General features: G+C 35.3%; 1 protein-coding gene across 1 annotated transcript in view; it reads right to left on the bottom strand.

The window, feature by feature from the left end:
* FHL5 (four and a half LIM domains 5) overlaps nt 1-21,730 on the bottom strand; it is a 60,211-nt gene extending 38,481 nt beyond the window's left edge. The window contains exon 1 of the mRNA XM_017538892.2: nt 21,410-21,730. The gene's annotated coding sequence lies outside the window, so the exon portion shown is untranslated. The remainder of the gene's footprint in view (nt 1-21,409) is intronic.
* Nucleotides 21,731-22,230: the final 500 nt, after the last annotated feature.

The raw sequence follows: 22,230 nt of genomic DNA, 5'->3' as shown, positions 1-22,230 counted from the left end.
AAAAAAAAAAAAAAAAAAAAAAGAACTTGGAATCCAAAACAAGCACTAATGAAAACACACATGCAAAGATACTTCTATCAATATAATAAAGGATAAAAACTTAAGTATAAAATAGTTAAGAATTTGCATGTTATATATTCACTTGAATTGTGAATTAACTCATATCTGTATATGTATGACAAATATGTCAAAGGACTGAGCATAATGGCTAGGGAACAAAAGGTAAAGCCCTAAGGGCCCGCCATGTCAGGGAGAGATTTTTACTTTTTCTGTGAGGGTGGCTGAAGAAGGCAGCCTTTGATATTCAATTGCCCTTTGAATATCAGCCAAGAAAGATATCAAAGAAACAGTAAAAGTAGGTGATTAATCTGTTGACATGATTAAAAGATTTTTCTCTAAACTCAGGGCACCAATGAGCTTCCACTAACAGTTTAAACTGATCAGATACTTCAATTCTCTGTTGGGAACTGCATGAGTCATTCTGGGTCTATGCATAAGACTTTGGAGACTACCATACCATAATAGGACTGCAAAGTCATTGTCCATTAATATCTATGATGTTAACTGAAATGTTGGTGTAATGAGTGGCTAAATTTGACAAAATTTAGGGGAATTAAATGAGTTATATGAGAAAAAAAAATCCTCCAAATTTATTATTAGTCTGTGTAAACTAGGCCAGATGGGATACGTGCACATTCTGCAATAGAAAAAATGTAAAATTTACATATTTTAAAACTATAAAAAACTTAAAATAATTAGTAAACAGGTTCTACTTTTAGGTTTCCTTTTTCTTTTTTTCCCCTTGGTTCTGAGGGTCAAGTTGAACAGATCTGTGTGTACTTCCTTATTTATCTTTTTGCTTGAAACCAAAGACATACATACCAAGAAGAGTGTTAAGCAGATTCTCATGCTGGTGGTTTTAGCCCTGGCATAGTTTGTCTACCATTACAAAAAGCCATGTAACTTTTCTAGCCCTTTCTTTAACTCAAATGAGAACTATATTAGTTGCTTATGATCCCACTCAAGGATCAAATGAGATGTAAGAATAGAAAAGTCATGGGTAAGTCGGTTGTAGGTGTACTTGGCTTGATGAAAAATATGCAACTAAATTATAACTAGAATTTGCATTTTGAAGAAGGAGACCGTTTCCATCCCCATTCCCAAATGCTACTTTAAAAAAACTCAACAAACAATCTTAAAAATAACTTAAGCCATAACTTCAGGCCATCAATCAAAAATAACCTAAAACAAGCATCCTAGAATTGTGGTGGAATGTTTGATATTAGTCTCTAGGGACATATTTGCAAGCACGGTTTGTTGGAAGCTGAATGTCTTGTGTGGAGAGGTTGAACACAAATTCTCCAGAGAGCTGATGAACTACTCTCCCATGAAACAAAACAGCTGACTAGAGCTTTCCATTTGGCTAATTTGTTCTGTGGATACTAACAAAGAAAAAAGTGCCTCATGTGGTTTTCTTGGATAGTTTACATTTAGAATCATGTAGTTATGGCAGCTATTATTGAAATAGAAGTAAAATACAGTTCAGAATAGCATATAAAATATTTTATCAAACATTTTATTCTTTAAGAAATAAAAAAGAAGGGCTCATTAAAAATACATAGGTTAAATATCATTCTTTTTTTCTCACTGGGATATATGAAAATTTTCAAGACAGTAAGAGCATTGCCTTTGAAGATGAAACTGGATTATCTAGGGCTCTGTCTATCCAGAGCCCAACCTTCTGCTTTTAAATCTATCATTAGGCTTCCTGCTGCAATTTTAATTCTAAAGAAACCGCAATCATTTCAACAGATATAAATCTGCCCTTCTACTCCCTTCAGACTTGCTCTGTTATTCATTTTAAAGGTGTTCTGGAAGAGCAAATATAATTCCTAGGTTGCCTCAGGGTCTCCTCAAAGTCTTGTTTGAAGATCTGATTTAGTGGCAAGGTTTAGTATAGACAAGGACGGAACTAAAAAAGAGAATTTATCTAAGAGTATTAGCATAGGCTCAGCACATGATTGGGGTAGGGTGTTTCTTGTATGTGAATCCCCAAATCAACACTGTGTCCTGGAGATGGATTCTGTGGATGGACACTATAGATCTAATAAAATCAGCAAGTATTCCCCTCCACCTCTTTATGCGCCTTGGAAAATTGAACAAGTATTCTATAACATTCCTCAAGATTATTAATTGTGTCAGTGTTTTTAAAAAATGTTCTATTTTAATTTTCTTTTCTATTTGGAGATTACCTTCATTGTCCTCTGAATTTTGGTAGCTGTTTTCAGCAGTGCAGAGAGGGCCTCATTGATTGACCTACTTAACACCGTTTCTACCAGCTTTCACTTGCCACATGCTTCTGCTTGCATCAAATGGCAAGTGCAAGCTTATCTAGTAAGAAGTATAACCTGCCATTGCAGAAACTAAGTCTCCTGAGGAAGGACCAAACCTGTAACACGAGCCCCATCTGTAACACACATTGATCAGCTGAATAACTACCACAAGGCCAGGTATTTAGGTGGCAAAAGGTAACATAAACATTTTGCCATGGTCTGGAAGATTTTTTTTTAAATATTTTATTGCACTTTAGGTTCTGGGGTGCATGTGCAGAAGATGCAGGATTGTTGCATAGGTACATACATGGCAATGTGGTTTGCTGCCTCCATCCCCCCGTCACCTATATCTGGCATTTCTCCCCATTATCCCTCCCCAACCTTCCTACCCCCAATGTCCCTCCCCTACCCCCCCCAACAGACCCCAGTGTGTGATGCCTTCCCTGTGTCCATGTGTGCTCATTGTTCAACACCCGCCTACTTGTTTTATAAGAAAGAAAGAACAATGGCATTTGCATCTTTCATTTTCCATTATGTGTTTAATATCATGATTTATGAAAAGATTGCAAATTGGTTACTATGAAGCCAAGATGGCTATTTTCCTAGATGTTATAAAATTAATTTTAATTTATGTCAATAATTAGTGATGAGAAAAATAAATCCTTACTCTATTAAGTCACTTTAAATGGATGACAAATATATTCAATGTAATCAGTGGCTTTAAGGAAGGTTTGGTTGATAACCTTGGATCCAGGAATTTAGAAGAATGGTGTAGAGTGCTCCAGTTACAACTAGTCAGTTCATCTTGACCCTATATGATCTTGAAAAACTAAGAGTATACACTGCCCATAGTATAGGAGAATCAAGAAATTCTTTTCTATGATTTTTTAAAACAAATATGTTTTCAAATATAAGCAATAAACAGTTTCTCTTCTAGTAATACATGGATAGTGTTGGAAACTGTCCAATAAAATGAAGAGTGCAGTTTTTTTGGAAGGTGGCTAATACAAAATGATAGATTGGGTTATACATCCTTTATCAAATAGAGGCTATAAAGCAGTTTTTTTTTAAAATCTATGATTTATCTAAATAGCAACTCCAGTTACAAATTAGTTAGGAAGAGCTTTCAGCTATTCAACTAAGAGTAATAAATAAGATTTCAAAATCAATCACATAATTCTTTTCTAAGCTTATGCCACGTCTAATCTTATAATATATTGGCTTTCATTTATCCTGGCATTAATGCGTATTATAGATTCTGTTGGTTTATGACCTCCTTAAAATGCATGAAACCTAGTGATAAAAGGAGAGTTCATTTCTGGGCCTTTTTAAAGAACAGCCTGTCAACATGTTCTGTTCTACTTCTGGCTTAAACCTTTTTCAATTCTGAGGTTCATAAGGGCACATTTATAAGTTGTATTATTGTGATATGTTTAATGAAAGCCCTTTGCATTTCTATTAGATACTTTTCATATTTTACCTTCGATTATAAATGTTACGGAGCTTGTTGTATCCCTTCTAACTGAAATATAAGCTCATTGAGAGCAACCATTATGCCTTATTCATTTCTATACTTCGATTAGAGCCAAGCAGTAGCCGTCATATACTGGGTGATCTCTAAAAAGGTAATAGATAAAACTGATAAAAATTTGCAAAGGATTTCTACTCAATTGAAAGTGATGATGGCTCAAGGCCAAGAAAACAGGGGCTGCTGCCTGAGGTAGAACTTTCTTTTTGGAGACATCGTTATAACTCCACAGTAACTACAAGGAGTCTAAGTGAGGGTGCAGTAAGCATCCTTTCCTTAATTTATAGGGAGAAGTCTCAAGATATAGTCAGTTTCTTTTCCTCTGAACTGGTAGACCAAGTTGAAGGATACGAATATCCTGTCTCTTTGCAAGTCTACCAGCAGTTTTACTGGTGGGTGTAGGTGTGGAGTAGGGATCCACTGTCTCTTTAAACCTTTTTATTCCATTTTCAAAAATAGTGGTCCCTGTAGACTTTAGACTCTTATTGAGTCTGCAGAAGACTCAGGAGGGGAGCGCTAGACTTTGATAACAGGAGCCTTCTCTGTCCCTTCACAGACCTGGAGAGGCCTCAACCCCAGACACTTCTGTGAAGCCCAGCAGCCTGTCACTAAGAGTTTGTCATAAAGGATAATGTGTCCCTTGTCATACGCATGAAGATCAATTCTTAACTGCCAGTTGACAATGTTCATGATTTTTTTAGGATAGGTCACAGTAACACTTTATAAAACCACTCCATTATTAGCTTTCTATTAGGTATTATGACAATATCTAAATACATACATGGTACATGGCAAAACCATGACATTTATAATCTACGTTGCAAGGTCGAATATTGGAAATTATATCCATAGATGGCGTTTTAGAGCAAATTAGATAGTGCATATTGAGGTATCTTTAAAAATATTATGAATTATACAAATATCAACATTATTGAGGAGGAAAATGCTAGGAAATCATGATAGCAAGAATATACAAAAATATATTATTAAATTTGTTCTATATATAGTTTGTTATCACAATGGTACTGTAATATTTGGTACTGATCAAAACCAAACATGGCTTCTGGTCAACTGACATTGAAAGTAAAAATACCCGGAGTCATTTTTGAAGAAAGTGCGTGAAACACTGTGATAAAGAGACAAGGAAGTTAGCAAAATTTATTTTTCATGATATAGACTTTTGTACCTTTGGAATTTTGCACCAAATGCATGAGTTGCCTATTTCAAATAATAAATAAGATTTTCATAAGAAGACTGTACTTATTCCACTTGAGTCTCCTGTTCTTTATCATAGAATGCAAGAACTGGAAGAAATAGGTCGGTTTCAAGTCCTCATTTTATAGATATGAAAACTAAGTCCCAAAGAAAGTATTAATACAGTCATTCTTTCTTTTCAGAAAAATTAGAAAAAATTAAATACATCTACAAAATGAAAATTTGCAAATACTTAGTAGAAATACCCACATAACTAAACCAAATCAGTTTTTTTTTTTTTTTTTTTTTGAGGCAGGGTCTCACTCTTTCACCAAGGCTGGAGTGCAGTGACTCAATCTTGGCTCACTGCAACCTCCGCCTCCCAGGCTCAAGCAATTCTCATGTCTCAACCTCCAGAGTAGCTGGGACTACAGGTGCATGCCACCACACCTGGCTTATTTTTTAATTTTTTGTAGAGATGGGGTTTCATCCTCTTGGCCAGGCTGGTCTTGAACTGCTGACCTCAAGTGATTGACCCGCTTTGGCTTCCCAAGGTGCTGGGATTACAGGAATGAGCCCCCGTGCCTGGTGCCAAATCAATTTTAACAGCCTTCTTTTTAGACTAGATTGCAAGTTTGCAGTGATTGACTTATTTAGGACCACGTTGTTAACAGAAGTAAAAGAGAGGATCGGCCAAAATTAGATGCCAGTTTAGTGACTAATTTAAAGACAACTTACATTTACCATCATTTTGGTTATTTTGCACAATTTGTCTCTCAGCTTTGCTCTTTATGACCTTGTTTTCTTAAGAAGAAAGAGAAAAGTTAACTTCTATTTTGTAATAAATTAATTGTGCAACCAGTGAGTGTTTTCTGTAATAGTTTACTAAAAATCAAATTTCAATCATTGGAACAAGAAGAATGAGAAGTAAGGAGAAAGAGGAAAGGAGGGGAAGAGCAGAGAGAATTGTAGGAAAACTCAGAAAAAAGAAATCCCTCGTGGATATGGTGTAAGATATTTAGAGAGAAAGCCTCTTAATGCTGCAGTCATTTAGTTGTATTTCCTTCTCTATAAAAGTACATGTCTGATCCAAGTCCATTTTTGCGGAACCACTAAGAGCTGGGAGGGATTTTTTCATTTCTCTAGTTTCATTTATTATTCTAATCTAACAAATGAGAAAAACTGAGTTCAGAAAGGCAAACTGACTTTTTTTTTTCTTTTTAAGAAAATGCTGACAAACTAGTAACAAAGCCTCAACCAGAATTCAGGTTTCCAGGCTTCTCACAGAAGCCATTTGTTTTGTTTTTCCCTATAGAAATTGGCAAAAAGCTAGTTTAAAATGATAGCTTTGGTTAGGCTGTAATTTTTCAAAACATAGAAAAAGATGAAAACCCTCCCTCCTTATTTGCATCCCTCTAAGTTTTAATTATTGACCAGATAACAGCCTCATAAGCGTAAACAGAGAGGTTCATTCCATGCTTAAAACCAAGCTGCTTCTAGCTGTACAAAGTGAAATAGTTATCTTCAAAAGGAAGTACTAATCCCCTGCAACATTCAGAGCAACTCAATTCCTACTTGTTTATTATAGTTATTGTTGGATTACTGTGGAAGTTGGGAAGATAAGCCCAAAATCATATTTGGTTTTATTTTCTGCATCCTCATCTGACTCATCTGATAAAATAAGGATAGTGATGTGTGTACATGTGTGGTGTATGTCTATGATTTGTGTGGGATGTGTGTGTCTGTGTATATTAGTGAGCATGTGTGCTGTGGTGTGTGTGTGTGTGTGTGTGTGTGTGTGTTGGGGGGGTGTTTGGGTCCGGGTTGAGGGGTGCAGGTTGGTGTTAACTAGTTTTTCCAGTACCTATACCTGAAACAAAATAATCTGCCTCTTGCCAGAATGTGATTTTAAAAGGTACAAGGCAAAGCTATATCCTGTGCTTTTGTGATTTTAAAAGGTACAAGGCAAAGTTGTATCCTGTGCTTTGGTGATAATCCTAATCAATAATTACAAGCTATTCTTTTGACAGTTTAAAATTTTTTGATGATGTTGGTGGTGGGGGTTGGCCCTTTGATATCTAAAGCCAGCTTTAACTTAATTTTTATCTGTTCTCCGTCTCAAAGATTCAGGCAAAGTTGATTCTCAGCATCCATCAAAGGAAAATGATTATAGCCCAAATACTTGCAGCTTTCACTCAGCAGTTTTATGTTTGAGACTGTGGAAACACAACATGTTGATCTCAGGTTTTTATGCTAATTCTGTGTATAAGGAAAGAGGAAAAATCTGTTACCATTCCCTTGGAAACCAAATGTTCACAGTATTAGTTGCTAAATGTTGGTTACAATTTAGTGCTAATTTTTATCCTAAACATCACTTAAGGTGTGAATTGTTAAGGCATGTCAGTGCAACACACAAACAGGGCAGGGACCTCTCCTGACCTGTTTAGGGCTGTGTCCCTGGCACCTGCAAGACAGCCTGGCACAAAGACGTGCTGAATGAATGCAGAAAGGAAGAAGTCAGATGTTTGGTTCTGGAATCCTGTCTCTCTCTTTCACTTTAAACCCAATGGTATCAAACAGCTCCTTAAATACATCTACTTTAGTTCTGTAGGTTTCATAAAAAGCTCTTGAGGGCCAACTCTGGACCATCCATGGTGCCTGGCAGTAAAGTAACGGCCTTTACCTATGAAAAGCCTACGTAGTGGCTTGGGAGAGAGACTCAAATATTCTCTTTACTCCATCACTCTTCTACAAGATAAGGACCTGGCTGTGTGTTCGCATGGTTTTTGGTACTTTACCGCCTGCAATACGCTTTATCTCTGTCTAATTGTGTTTCCAGCTCAACAGAAAGACAGGGAAGATACTATGTTTGCCAGCAGCCTCCTGGTGTTTAGTTTATTACCAGCATATGCTGAAGGCTCAGTAAATATTTGCAGATGGAAGAGAGTGAGAGAAGAATGAGAGAGGTCCTGTGGAAAAGTATGAAGATTTGTACAGGGTACTCTGGGAATTTTAGGAAATTTCTGGAAAACTTCAGGTAAAGCTTCTTTTAAAGCTGTGCTTTGAAGGTTGAATATAAGGTAGTCGCTAAGACAAAGTAGGAGGAGGTTCCTAAGCTGAGGGTCATCCACACAGTTGTGGAGGTGATGATGTTGCATGGCCAGGGGAGTGGAATGCAAGCCCTTGAGCACCATTAGAACTGGAGGGTGGTATCCATACTTGGATAACAAAGAGGCCACATATAAAACCAATTCTTTTTACCTGTCAGAGCTTTAAAAACTTAACTACACATTGCTATGGATTTATTTGGCCCACTGTTTTCTTTTTGGCCAACTAAAGACCATACTGAAAAGGTAGATCTATGATGTATTCTGTTAACCAAAAATCTCTCTTGGCATTTCAACAATTTTCACTAACATCTTAAACTTAAAACAGAGCAATAATTTTTTTTTTTTTTTTTTTTTTTTAGTTAAAGATCTTAGGAGAGCACTTCTCATTCCCCCTGGTTTCTGTGCTTGTCCTTTAAAGGAATTTTTCTCTTTTGAAGGTATTAGGGATAACATGTCCCTCTGTTGGTTCATTATTCTATGCCACTTAAGGAGTGACTTAGCTGATAAGTAACTGGGCACAGGGGCACTTCATGTGAAGCCAGATTCTTTCCTCTACTCCATTGGAAGTTGCCAGTTCATGGACCTGTGTTCTGTCTGTGCAGTGAGTTCATTCCAGCTGCTCAGTCCCAGCTCATGAAGGTGCTCTGTAGGATCCAGGCTTTCTACTACCACTGGGAAAAAGCTCAATTCAGGCTGGGAAGGAAGGTGCTTGGTCTCTCACACACATTTTGTTTTCTACTCCAGCATTAACAATAGTGAGGTTGATAATAAATTGATCCATAAGTGATTTCTGTATCTATTTCTCAATTGCTTTAGAATTCTGAAAGGAGATATACATGATTAAGTGGAACTTTCCAATCTAAACAAATGTTACAATAAAGCTAGTTTTATTCTTGTTCTGTTTGTTGTATGTATGTGTATGTGTACTGAGAGCAGGGAGAGGAGAGGAATGAGAGAGACATACATTTATTAGCTTTTATTAACCAGATGTTAAATTAGGCAGCAGGATCTATTCTCTGATAATGCTACTTATTATAGTTTAAATGAAAAGAATCTCTTGGCTCAGTTAAAAAACCAAAAGCAATAAATATTCCAACTACCTTCACTGAAATAACCATTAAATGTTATTTTAAATATTTTTCAAAATTTAACTTGTCACCTATTTTCTCTTTAAAGTTTATTAGCTTTTTGGATTCTGAATATTATTTTCCCAGGTGGAATTCTGATAATAACATATATTTATTTCTACTAATTAATCTTTTTCAGATCTTTTGGTATCTAAGTGAAGAATATTATAAGTGAAGTACCAGTATATATTTTAATAAGAAATTATGGTTTATAAAGTGACTTTATGTATATTATTTAGAATAGTGATTCTTCACCATTTTATATTTAATAATTATTCAGCATATAATAGAAGCTATTTACCTCTTCTGAAAAATATATACAAATGCATGTGTTCACAGAAATTTCTCAAACCCTGGGAAGGCAGAGTTCTTGAAACCAGGCTCTACAGTAGAGATCTGCAACTATATATAGCTCAAGGGCCAAATCTAGCCACTGCCTGTTTTTGGATGGTCTGAAACCTAAACATTGCCTTTAAATTTTTAAACCATAAAATACCAAAAGAGAAATAATATTTTTGACATATGAAATTTAAATATTGGGGTTCATAAATAAAGTTTTATTGGAACACAGCCACACTCATTCATTATCATACTATCTATGGCTCCTTTCCAGCTACAACAGTAGAGCTGAGTAATTTTGAAGACTAAAATATTATCTGGCTCTTTGCAGAAAACATTTTGCTGATCCTTAATCTCAAGTTTCAAAGTATGTCTTGTGCTTTTAATTATATTTTGCTGGGTGTTTGTTAAAGTATGCTTAAGTTTAATTAGGATTTGAAAAGAACTTCCTAAACACTACTTAAAAGAACATATACTTACTAAATGGTTTAAAAAATAATACTAGAAGTCATTAACATGGTGTTTGGAAGATTATTTAATGGCCTGGTAAAATGCTTACTATGCTTTAAGTGGGAAAAAAAAGTGTGAAACAGAGTAATCAGTAAAATCTCAATTACATAAATTGTTTTTAAAGTAGAAACAAGTTTAGAAGAAAATATGCTCAAATGTTAAGCCTCTTTATTGAAGTTAGGGCGTGTTTAAAATTTTACTTTTCTGTACTTTCCAAATTGTATACTGTAATCTAACAATTTGGTAATAAGGAAACATAAGGAAAATATTGAAAAACATGGGAGTATAATTGTTTAATTTAAAAATATATACAGGTAAAAAATTAGAATATTTTGTGATAGCATGACTGTCAAAATGTTCAAGGGAAAAAATGAAGAGACTGAATATAATTATAAGATTAGAAATCATTTTTATAAATGAAATCTTAATTTAGATAGCATGACAGCTTGGTGTCAGATTTTTTTTTTAATGCAAATTATACCCATAAATCTACTAAAGAAATGTTGGTCTTTATGTGACCAAAACAAACAAACAAATAAACAAACAAAATCAGAAGCATTTTACTTCCATATTAAGAGGCAATTGGTCACAATTGATGAGAGACAGCTCCTTCTCAATAGGAGCCTCTTTAGTGTTCATTAGCACAATAGATAGTTTCATAATATAAAAAAAAATTGAAGACCTTGATGTTTTTCAGTAGATTTATACCAGCTTGATCTAACTGATGAATAAATGAATGAAAATATGAATGAATTAATTACACAAGTGTATGACTTTTTGGTACTGTTGAAAATAATAAATAGTTTGATACCTTGATCAGGAGATCTGTTAATATTCTTTTTAAAAGTATTAAGGGTCAGAGAGTAGCAAGATAGCTAACTAGAAGCCCCTAGTGCTTATGATCCTTTCAAGGAGAGACAGAACAGTGGAAAAACAGCTATATTTTAATACTAACAGAATCCTGGGTGGACACAAAAACTCCGGATGGCTACATAGAGAATAAGGAAATTCCACATCTTCATCATTCCATCCCCCAACTGGGATCAGCTGGGAGCCAAGAGGAACTTCTCCTTATGGTGAGGAGGTAAACAGGATGACTCTAACAACCTCCATCAACACTTTGGACACCTACAGACCTCCCCACTGGTGTTCTCTGCAGTCTTCTCAGGCACCAAGCCCACCTGGTGAAGCTGCCTGGAGTTCATATAGCTGTGCTCAGCCAGAGAAGGAGTTGATACTGTGCTCTACCTGCTGTGGCCCATGTGACTACTGTGCTATGGCATCTTGGAACAGAAACTACAGCTAGAGTGAGCCTTACTTAGGAAGTAAGTAGTCATGGCTCCCCTTCATCCCTGAGACTAAACCACCACTGAACCGTCCCATCCCAAGAGCTCACATCCCTAGTTTGTGCTAAAGCAGTACCCTGTCTCTCGGGAAAACAGTACCTTGGTTATTTAGAGCAGTCATGTCTCCCTGGTGTCTTAAGTTGAAGTGGTGCCCTGGATCCTGCGAAATGGTGCCTTGGCTACCCAGAGCAGCCATGCACTCCATTATTTAAGCTGAACTGATGCCATGCATCCCAAGAAAACAGTGCTTGTGCTGCCCAGAACAGTCACATCCTTCAAGCCTAAGCAGAATTGGCACATTGTTCCTTAGGGAATTACTGCTCTGGCCGAGCTGAGCAGAAACTGAACTGAGATACCCCGCTCTACAAGCTGAACTTTAGACCTTGATTCCCTGGAACTGATTTAGCTCCCTGGAGTCTCAGATGCTAAACTACCCCTCTATCTAGGGAGTGGTCACTGCTGTGTTTTTTCCTACCCACCTCTCACCCAGGGAACAAACAACAAATGTCATCCACCATTCTAAAGTACTTAAAGCAAATGCATTTGGCCTCACACATTCTGGGATACTGCTCAGCACCACCATCCCAGGGTCTACAGTCACTTTTATCCAGCGCCTCATCCCTTGGAACCTAAGTTGACACTGAGCCCTACTGGCTCAGGTTCCTGAATTGCAGCCATACCCTGCTGCCCAGGCCAAAGTTCCAGAGCACTCCTTATTTTCTGGAGTCAGGCCAGTGCTGTGTCCTGCCCCCAGGGGTAGAATTACAGCTACAACCTGGCATCCTGAGCCTGAGCTGCTAGGGTGTGCCTCAGAATCATAGATCCTGGCTCTGTGGGTAACCCCATCCAACCCTGCCACAAAGGGTGAAGCTGCACTCAAGGCCCACTTGCCACAATAGCTTTATGAGATGCTGAGCTAAAATCTCCTACCCCGTAGCCATCTGATCACTTGCATGTAGAACCTGTGCCACTTCAGTTGCTTGTAGACCGGTCAGACTTGACACCAAGTGGGATCCCCTCAGCTAAGTCTCCTTCTTTTAGGGAAAACCAGAATAAAAGGACCCCAGAAGCCCTTACTTAAGACAAAGGACATTAAAAACCTTTGTTGCCAATGGCAAACCTCTAAGCATAGGCTATGAAGCAACCACAGTTATTCCTGACTTTGAATACAACTGAAAAAGCTGCACAGAGACTGTATCCCTATACCTATCTTGAAACAGAGTCACTACACCTTTTCTAACTGTACAGTAAAACTCAACTGCAGGATGAAAGTCTTTCTCTATGAAAGTCACTCCAGAAAGTCTGTAAAGGGCAATTAGATACACAGATATGAATGTAGGGACACAAGAAACATGAAAAAGCAAAGAAATAAGTTACCACTAAAGGAACATAGTAATTCTCTAGTAACAGACTCCAGTGAAAAGGAAATCAATTAATTGCCAGAAAAGGAAATTTAAAATAATGATCTTAAGGAAACTCAGTTAGATACAAGAAAATACAGATTGACAAATATAATCAGAAGAATAATTCACAATATAAATGAAAAATTAAATAGATAAAATCATAAAAAGAACAAAACAGGAATCCTGCAGTTGAAGAATTAAATGAATAAAATACAAAATGCAATAGAGAGCTTCAGTAGCAGACTTGATCAAGCAGGAAAAATAATTTCTGAACTTAAGGATAGGTCTTTTGAAGTTACTTAGAGAAAAAGAAATAAGAATTAAAAAGGGTGAAGAAATCCTGTAAGATTTATTGGAAAACATTAAACAAACAAATATTCATATTATGAGATTTTCAGAAGAAGAAGATAAGAAAAAAGGCATAGAAAGACTGTTTAATGAAATAATAACTGAAAACTTCCCCATTTAGTGGTAAGGGTTGTAGAGTAGGGATATTTGAACATCCAACTCCAGGAAACTCAAAATTCCCCAAATAGATTCAACCCAAAAAAGCTCCTCTCTGAGGCACATTATAGGCAAATTGTCAAAAGTCAAAAGACAGTTCTAAAAACAGCAAGAGAAAATTGTCAAGTCACATAAGAGAACTGCTATTAGACTAATAATAAATTTTGCTACAGAAACTTCACAGGTGAGGAGAAAATAGAATTATAAACTCAAAATGGTGAAAGAAAAAAATTGCTAGCTAAGAATACTCTATCCAGCAAAGTTATTCTTCAGAAATTAGGGAGAAATAAAGCTTTTTCAAGGTAAGCAAAAACTGAAGGAATTCATTACCACTCACCTTGCCTTACTAGAAATGCTTAAGTGATTTCCACTTACACCTGGAAGTGAAAATTACTGCCATGAAAACACACAAAAAGAATAAAGTTCATTGGTAGAGCAGATACATGAGGAGAAAGAGAAAAGAATCAAACCTTGTTACTACAGAAAAACATCAAACCACAATGATCAACAATTAGAGAAAAAGGAACAAAAGATACACAAGACAACAGGAAAACAACAAAACGGTGGGTGTAAGTCCTCACTTATCAATAATAACCTTGAGTGTAAACACACTAAATTCCCAACTTAAAAGATATAGACTGGCTGCATGAGTTTTTTTAAAAATGACCCAACTATATGCTCCCTACAAAAAAACTCACTTTACCTAAAAATACACATATAGAATAAAAACAAGGGATGGAAAAACTTCCACACAAATGGAAACCAAAAGCAAGGAAGAATAGCTATGCTTACATTAGATAAAGCAGACTTTAATTAAAACCATAAAAATAGACAAGGTTATTGTCATTTCCGCAAGAAGATGTAACAATTGTAAACATATACACACCCAATACCAAAACAGCCAGATTTATAAAGCAAATATTACTAAACCCAAAAGAGAAATAAATTTCAGTACAAAAATAATTGGGGATTTCAACACCCCTCAGCATTGGACAGATCATTCAGGCAGAAAATTAACAAAGAAACATTTAATTTAAACTGTACTTTAGACCAAACGGACCTACCAGACATTTACAGAACATTTTGTTCAACAGCTACAAAATACATATTCTTTTCATCAGAACATGGCACATTCTTTAGGATAGACCATGTTAGGCCACAAAACAAATATTAACAAATTTAATAGAGATCATATCAATTATTTTTTGCCCACAATATAATAAAACTAGAAGTCAAAATAACAAGGGAAACTTTAAAAATCATAAAAATACATAGAAATTAAACAACATGTTGTTGAATAACAAATTGGTCAATGAAGAAATTAAGAAGATTTTAAAATATCTTCAAACAAATAAAAATAGAAACATAAAATACCAAAACATCAGGGGTATAACAAAAGCAGTATTAGAAGGTAAGTGTGCAGCCACAAACACCTTTATCAAAAAAGTAGAAAGATATCAAATAAACAGGCTCATGATGCATTTTGAGAAACTAAAAAAGCAAGAGTAAATTAAGCCCAAAATTAGTAGAAGAAATAAATGCATATGTAAATAAAATAGAGACTAAAAAGTACAAAAGAACAATAAAATGGAAAGGTGAATTTTTTTGAAAAGATAAAATAACATTCCATTGGCTTGACCACCCAAGAAAAACAGTAAAGATCCCAATAAAATCAGGAATGAAAAAGGAGACATTGCAACTAATACCATAGCAATACAAAAAATCATCAGACACTATTATACATACCAAAAAAAAATTAGAAAACCTGGCAAAAACGAGTAAATTACTGGACATAATCTATCAAAGTAAGCCAACAAGAAAGAGAATGCCTAACAGACCAATTACAAGCAATGGAATTAAATCTGTAATAAAAAGTCTCTTATCAAAGAAAAGCCTAGAGCATAATTGCTTCAGTCTGGAATTCTACCAAAGATTTATAGAAGAACTAATATCAACTCTCCTCAAATTCTTCAGAAATTGAAGATAAGGGTATTCTTTCAAATGCATTCTATGAGGCCAGTGTTACCTTTACCAAAACTGGTCAAGAATGCAACAACAAAAAAAGAAAACTATCAGCCAGTAAACATGATGAGCATAGATGCAAAAATCCTCAACAAAGGGCTAATAAGGAGAATCTACAAAGAACTTAAATTTAGAAGAAAACAACAAAAAACCCTATCAAAAAGTAGGCGAAGGATATGAATAGACACTTTTCAAAAGAAGACATATATGAGGCCAACAAACATATAGAAGAATGCTCATCATCACTGATCATTAGAGAAATGCAAATCAAAATCACATTGAGATACCGTCTCATGCCAGTAAGAATGGTGATCATTAAAAAATCTGGAGACAACAGATGCTAGAGAGGGTGTGGAGAAATAGGCAGACTTTTACACTGTTGGTGGGAGTGTAAATTAGTTCAACCATTGTGGAAGACAGTGTGGCAATTCCTCAAGGATTTAGAAATAGAAATTCCATTTGACCCAGCAATCCATTACTAGGTATATACCCAAAGGATTATAAATTGTTCTATTATAAAGACACATGCACATGTATGTTCATTGTGACACTGTTTACAATAGCAAAGACTTGAAGCCAACCCAAATGCACATCATTGATAGACTGGATATAGAAAATGTGGCACATATTTACCATGGAATACTATGCAGCCATAAAAAGGATGAGTTCATGTCCTTTGTAGCGACATGGATAAGTCTGGAAACCGTCATTCTCAGCAAACTGACACATAAAACTTAACACTGCATGTTCACACTCATAAGTGGGTGTTGAACATTGAGACCACATGAACTCAGGAAGGGGAACATCACACACTGGGGCCTGTTGTGGGTGGGGGAGCTGGGGAGGGATAGCAGGGGGTGGGGAATTGGAGAGGGATAACATTAGGAGAAATACCTAATGTAGACGATGGGGGGATGGAGGCAGCAAACCACCATGGCATGTGTATACCTATGTAACAATTCTGCAGGATCTGCACATGTACCCGAGAACTTAAAGTATAATAGTAAAAAAGAAAAAAGAAAAATCCTCAACAAAATACTAGTGAACCAATCCGGCAGCATGTTAAAGAGATTATTCGCCATGTAGGTAGGATTTACCTCAGGGATGGAATACACAAATGAATAAATGTGATACAATACATCAACAAAATGAAGGGCAAAACCATTTGATCATCTCAATAGATACAGAAAAAGTATTTGAGAAAAATTCAACATCCCCTCATGATAAATATTATCAACATGTTAGGTACAGAAAAAATGTACTTCCACACAATTAGAGCCATGTATGACAAACCCATAGCCAACACGACATTGAATGGAGAAAAGTTTAAAGCTTTTAAGATCTGGAACAAGACAATGATCTCACTTTCATCACTTTTATTCAACATACTACTGGAAGCCCTAGACAGAGTACTTAGGCTAGAGAAGGACATAAGGAGTATGTAAATTGTAAAGGAGGTCAAATTGTCCTAATTTGCAGATGACAAGAACTTCTATGTAGAAAACCATAAAAGCTCCACCAAAAATCTCAGAACTGATCAACAGATTCAGTAAAGTTGCAGGATACAAAATAAACATAACAGAACCCAGTAGCTTTTCTATATACCATAGGCAAACTAGTGGAAAAAAAAAATCAAGAAACAAATTGCATTTATAATAGTTACAAAAAACAACCCACATAGGAATAAATTTAACCAAGGAGATGAAACATCTCTACAAAAAAAATTACAAAACACTGATGATAAAAATTGAAGAGGACACAAAAATGAAAACATACCTCATGTTCATGAATTGGAGACATTAATAGTGTAAAAATGACACGGCTAAAAGTGATTTACTGATTCAGTGCAATCCTATCAAAATACCAATGACATTCTTCACAGAAATAGAAAAAAAAACCTCCTACAATTTATATGAAACCACAAAAGACCCTGAATAGCCAAAGCAATCCCAAGCAAAAAGAACAAAGCTGGAGAAATCACATTGTTGAACTTCAAAATATATTTCAAAGCTATAGTAACCCAGACAGCATAATATTGGCATATAAATGATACATAAAACAATAGAACAGAATGGAGAACACAGAAATAAATTCACATATACAGCCAAAGGATTTTTAACAAACCTGCCAAGAACATTTAATGGAGAAGGAACAGTCTGAAAAATGATGCTGGGAAAACTGACTATTCATATGCAGAAAAATAAAACTGGATTTCTATCTCACATAACATGTAAAAATCAACTCAAATAGATTAAAAACTTAAATATAAGACCTGAATCTATGAAGTAACTAGAAGCAAACATAGGGGGAAATACTGTAGGATGTTGTTGTGAGCAAAGATTTCATGGATAAGACCTCAATAACACAGACAACCAAAGCAAAAATAGACAAATGGAATATTGTCAAACTAATAAGCTTCTGCACAGCAAAGGAAACAACAGAGTGAAAAGACAACCTACAGGATAGAAGAAAATATTTGCAAACTATCTGATGAGAGTTTAGTATTCATAATATAAAATAAATTCAACTTAATAGCAAAAAAAAAATCACATTAAAAAGTAGGCAAATAAGTTGAATTGACATCTCTCAAGGAAGACATGCTAATGGCCAATAGGTATGTACAAAAAATGATCAACATCATTAATCATCAAGGTTATGCACATCCAAAGTATAAGAATATATTATGTCACCCCAGTTAGAATGGCTATTACCAAAGAGACAAAAAACTGAGAGTATGTGGTGAAAAGCAAATTCTTATATGCTATTTGGAGGAATGTAAATTAGTATATCCATTATGGAAAACAGTATGAAGGTGCTTCAGAAATTCAAACTAGAACTACTGTATGATCCCACAATCCTACTACTGGATATATAGCCAAAGGAAAGGAAATTCAGATGTCAAAGAGCTATCTGTATTCACATGTTTATTGCAGCACTATTTACAATACATAGCCAAGACATGAAATTACCTACATTTCCATCAATAGGTGAATGGATAAAAAAAGTGCTATATATACCAATGGAATATTATTTAGTTGCATAAAAGAACAAATTTCTGTCATTCAAGGCAACATGAATGAGCTTGGAGGACATTATTTTAAGTGAAATAAGCTAGACGCAGAAAGATAAATACTGCACGTCCTCATGAATATAAAGAAGCTAAAAAAAGTCGATCTCATACAAGTAGAGAGCAGAATAGCGCTTACTAGAAGCAGAAAAGGGTAGGGGGAAGAAAGAGATAGCCAAAGGTAGGCTAAGAAACACAAAATACAGCTAGATAGGAGGAATAAGTTTGAGTGTTCTATAGCACTATAGCGTAACTATAATTAGCAATTTATTGTATATTTTCAAATAGCTAGAAGAGTGAATTTTAAATGTTCCCAACACAAAGAAATGATACATATTTAAGATGGTAAATATGCTAATTGCCCTGATTTGCTAATTTGTTTTATACATGTATACAAATATCACATTGTACCCCATAGATATGTACAATTATGTGTCTATAGTAATAATAATGAAAGCAAAAAAGAAAAAAATTAAGAAACATTAGAACATATGACTTACGAGATGTTCTGTAAATTGTTTTACGAATAATTGTAAAAGTTAATTAAACAGAATCAAGCTAGAGAATAAGCCTCAGAAGCACATTTCTCCATCCCACTGCCACACCACCATCTTCAGAGCATTATAATTGCAATGAAATATGAAATAATACAAAAAGGCATATTTTTAAATGTGAGGAGACAATCTTATCAAAATAATCTACTGAAAAATAAAACTCAGGATCCATTTGGTGAGTACTCCTTTGACAAAATGAATATGCAAAGGAATAGCTCATAGCTGAAAATTAAGTGAGAAAAATTTAAGGTTCATCAGTGCCAGAAGTAAAACTGAAAAATTTGAGAAGAAATAAAAATAAAAATGACTACTGTTACTATTATTCTAATATAAAATTCTATAACACAACTGTTTTAATTATAGCTTTAAGGTAGGAAGGCAAACTAACCTGCCCTCGTTCATAGAAGACTCAGCATGAATGACACCTCAAAACCTTGACTTTCTTCTCCACATCACGCTATTGCTTTCAAATAGACTCTCTAACTTTATTTATTTAATGAATTTAAACCTTCCTGTTGACATACAGTATGTTCTAATCAGGGTAATTAGCCTGTGTGAAAGTTTAGACATATGGTGAGGATAAGGTGAATACAAACCATAAGAATGTCTTACTAGGTCACATAAAATACTAGGGTATGTCATCAGCAAGCTTATTATTTATTTTTATGTTAAATAGAGTCTCCCTATGTTGCCCTGGCTGGTCTTGAACTCCTGGGCTCAAGTGATCACCCTGCCTTGGCCTCCCAAAGCTAGGATTACAGAAGTGAGCCATGATGCCTGGCCTCAAGCTGATTATTTTGTAGGGATTTGAGGCATGTTGGGCAAAAAGGAGTCCTCTTTCTCCTCCTCTTCCTCTACCTCTTCTCTTCCTCTTCTTCAATCAGATTTCAGGGTACCAAATGTAACCAAGAAAAATGATGATAATCAGAGAATAAAAGACAATTACAAGAACAAGGAAATGCAAACTGGTTTAACTAATATCTGATTCAGAGCTTCCCATGCGAACCCAAGTATTCGGCTCTCATTTCTGAAGAGATCATGTTCCCTTGATTGAAAACATAAAAATAAAAACAGAAACAAATCAAAGCTTGTCTAAATATTCTAAACACTTAGTTGTAATATTATAGTAGAAAAGTACCCAGTCTTGTGTAAGATATACAAATTAATTCAGCTTTACTCAAAATGTTGGCAAGTGTAAGAAAAATAAGAGGTGAATTTGTCAGTGAGGTGAGGTGTTATGTTAACACACAAATCTCCTGCTCTTGCTTAGGTAGAACAGTCCCAGAATTGGCAACCAATGATAATGTGAGAATAGAAACAACAAATGTAGAAAACAGACACCAGAGTTTACCTTCCCCTTAAGCAATTTAGATTATGGCTTTAAGCATATATCATAACACATATGTTAAGAAATATCTTGTATAATACATATGTTTGAAATACTTAAGTTAAATTTTAATCCATATGCTTTGCTAATAAAAATACCAGCATTTATACATGGTGGTATTGTGGATATGAAATGATGGCTAAAATGGCTCAAGGATTTTCTAATGTTTTGTATATAAGAGCTAAGCATTTTGTTAATAATGTTTCTTTTTAGTTTCCGATTTTCAAAGTCTAAATTGACAGCTGAGGAGCTGCTTTGGTTTTCAAATGAATGATAGGCACCAAAGAGGATATGACTAAAGTAGTGACAGAATGCATTAACACATATGGGATGTATGCTTTTCGCCTGAATAACAACACTACCTCCGTTTCAAGAAGTAGCACTTTAGATTGATATAGTCTATTATATATCTCTGTGGGCTGAAAACACAGATATTTTAATCTTAGGAAATTTAAGATTATGAATTTTTGTATGCCCACTTCTGGAAAGTAGGCAGATTTTTCTTGAAAATAGCAGGAATCTCATTAACTCCTTTTACTTAAAACCTGTAAGTGTCTTCAGAATGTGCTCTCAAAATATAAATCTAGTGATAAAATATCCTCAGTGATAATGTTATTCATTCAAATAAATTAAGCCAAATAAAATCTCAAGAGCCCTCCTCTTCTTCTTCTTTTTATATCAATAAAGCTATACCCGCATTAAGAGCATTAGAAAAACTCAAGAGGCAATTCCAGAGAGTTATCTGGTCACTATGTTACCTCCGCATGCAAGTTAGAAGAATGAGAAATCTGAAAATCTTAGCATATAAAATTTGATAATCTTTAGCTAAAATGGCTAAGAAACTTCAAAACATTTTTTTTCCAAGCAAAAGTTTTCTCTTAAGCAGTTACTGTAAGGTTTATTAAAATTTCTCATTCTTAAACAATTAGAGAAGTCAAAATACCACATAAACAAACAAAGGAAACTTTTCGGGGAAAGAACTCACTTTGTCTTCAAGGCACTTCTTCCTGTGATTTAAACAGTATGAAAGGAGAATGTATGCTGATTATTTTTCCTCCAATCCATATACATGTCAACTCCAAAAGGAACAGAAAGTCACCAGCAGCATCTGAAGATCCCTTCCAACGGCATGCAGATTTTTCAACTTTGCAGGAGAAAATAGGAGGGTCCCTGCATTTCCTTCAAGTCTTATGACATGCACATGACTCCTCCAGAGCTGAAAAAGCACTTCTTGTCAATTTTTACTTCAAACTACGAGTAACAAATTCTCTGCAGGACATCCTTAAAGGGAAATTTTGCTAGGATTAGCTTTCGAAATTTCTGGCTAAGCTCCAAAAAGTTTAAAATACACAACGTTCGTACAGACACATACACACTTGAGAAATTTTCACTAACTAGGCTAAATTAAGGGCATATTTATAAAAAGTAATACTCTAAAAGGATGATGTATTTTCTGTTTCCTCAATCTGTTTTTGGTTTTGTTTTGTTTTCTGGTGATCAGAACCCTTCTTTTAGGTTAGAAATGTCTGAACTGCTGAGCTTTTCCGTTGCACTGTCTGGAAAGAGAGGAGGCCCCATGTTCTTACCTGCAAAGCTATTGGTGCCTTGAGAGATGAACCCCTGGGTTGTGGCCTCTATCACTGCCTTCTTGGGAAATTGAGGAACTCTGAGACTTGGGTTTGGATAGAAAAACTCAAGGTAGTTTCCTGCTTTCTGCACTTGCAGTGTGGACTCAGCCTTTCCTGCTCTGCCTGCTTCCTGGTGAGCTGGCCACAATTGTGACATCACATCCATGGCTGTATGACT

The sequence above is a fragment of the Cebus imitator genome, unplaced genomic scaffold, assembly GCF_001604975.1.
Source record: "Cebus imitator isolate Cc_AM_T3 unplaced genomic scaffold, Cebus_imitator-1.0 Scaffold116, whole genome shotgun sequence".
In the NCBI taxonomy this organism is placed as follows: Eukaryota; Metazoa; Chordata; class Mammalia; order Primates; family Cebidae; genus Cebus; species Cebus imitator.
The sequence above is the reverse complement of the archived record's forward strand: the minus strand, read 5'-3'. Positions and strand labels throughout refer to the sequence as shown.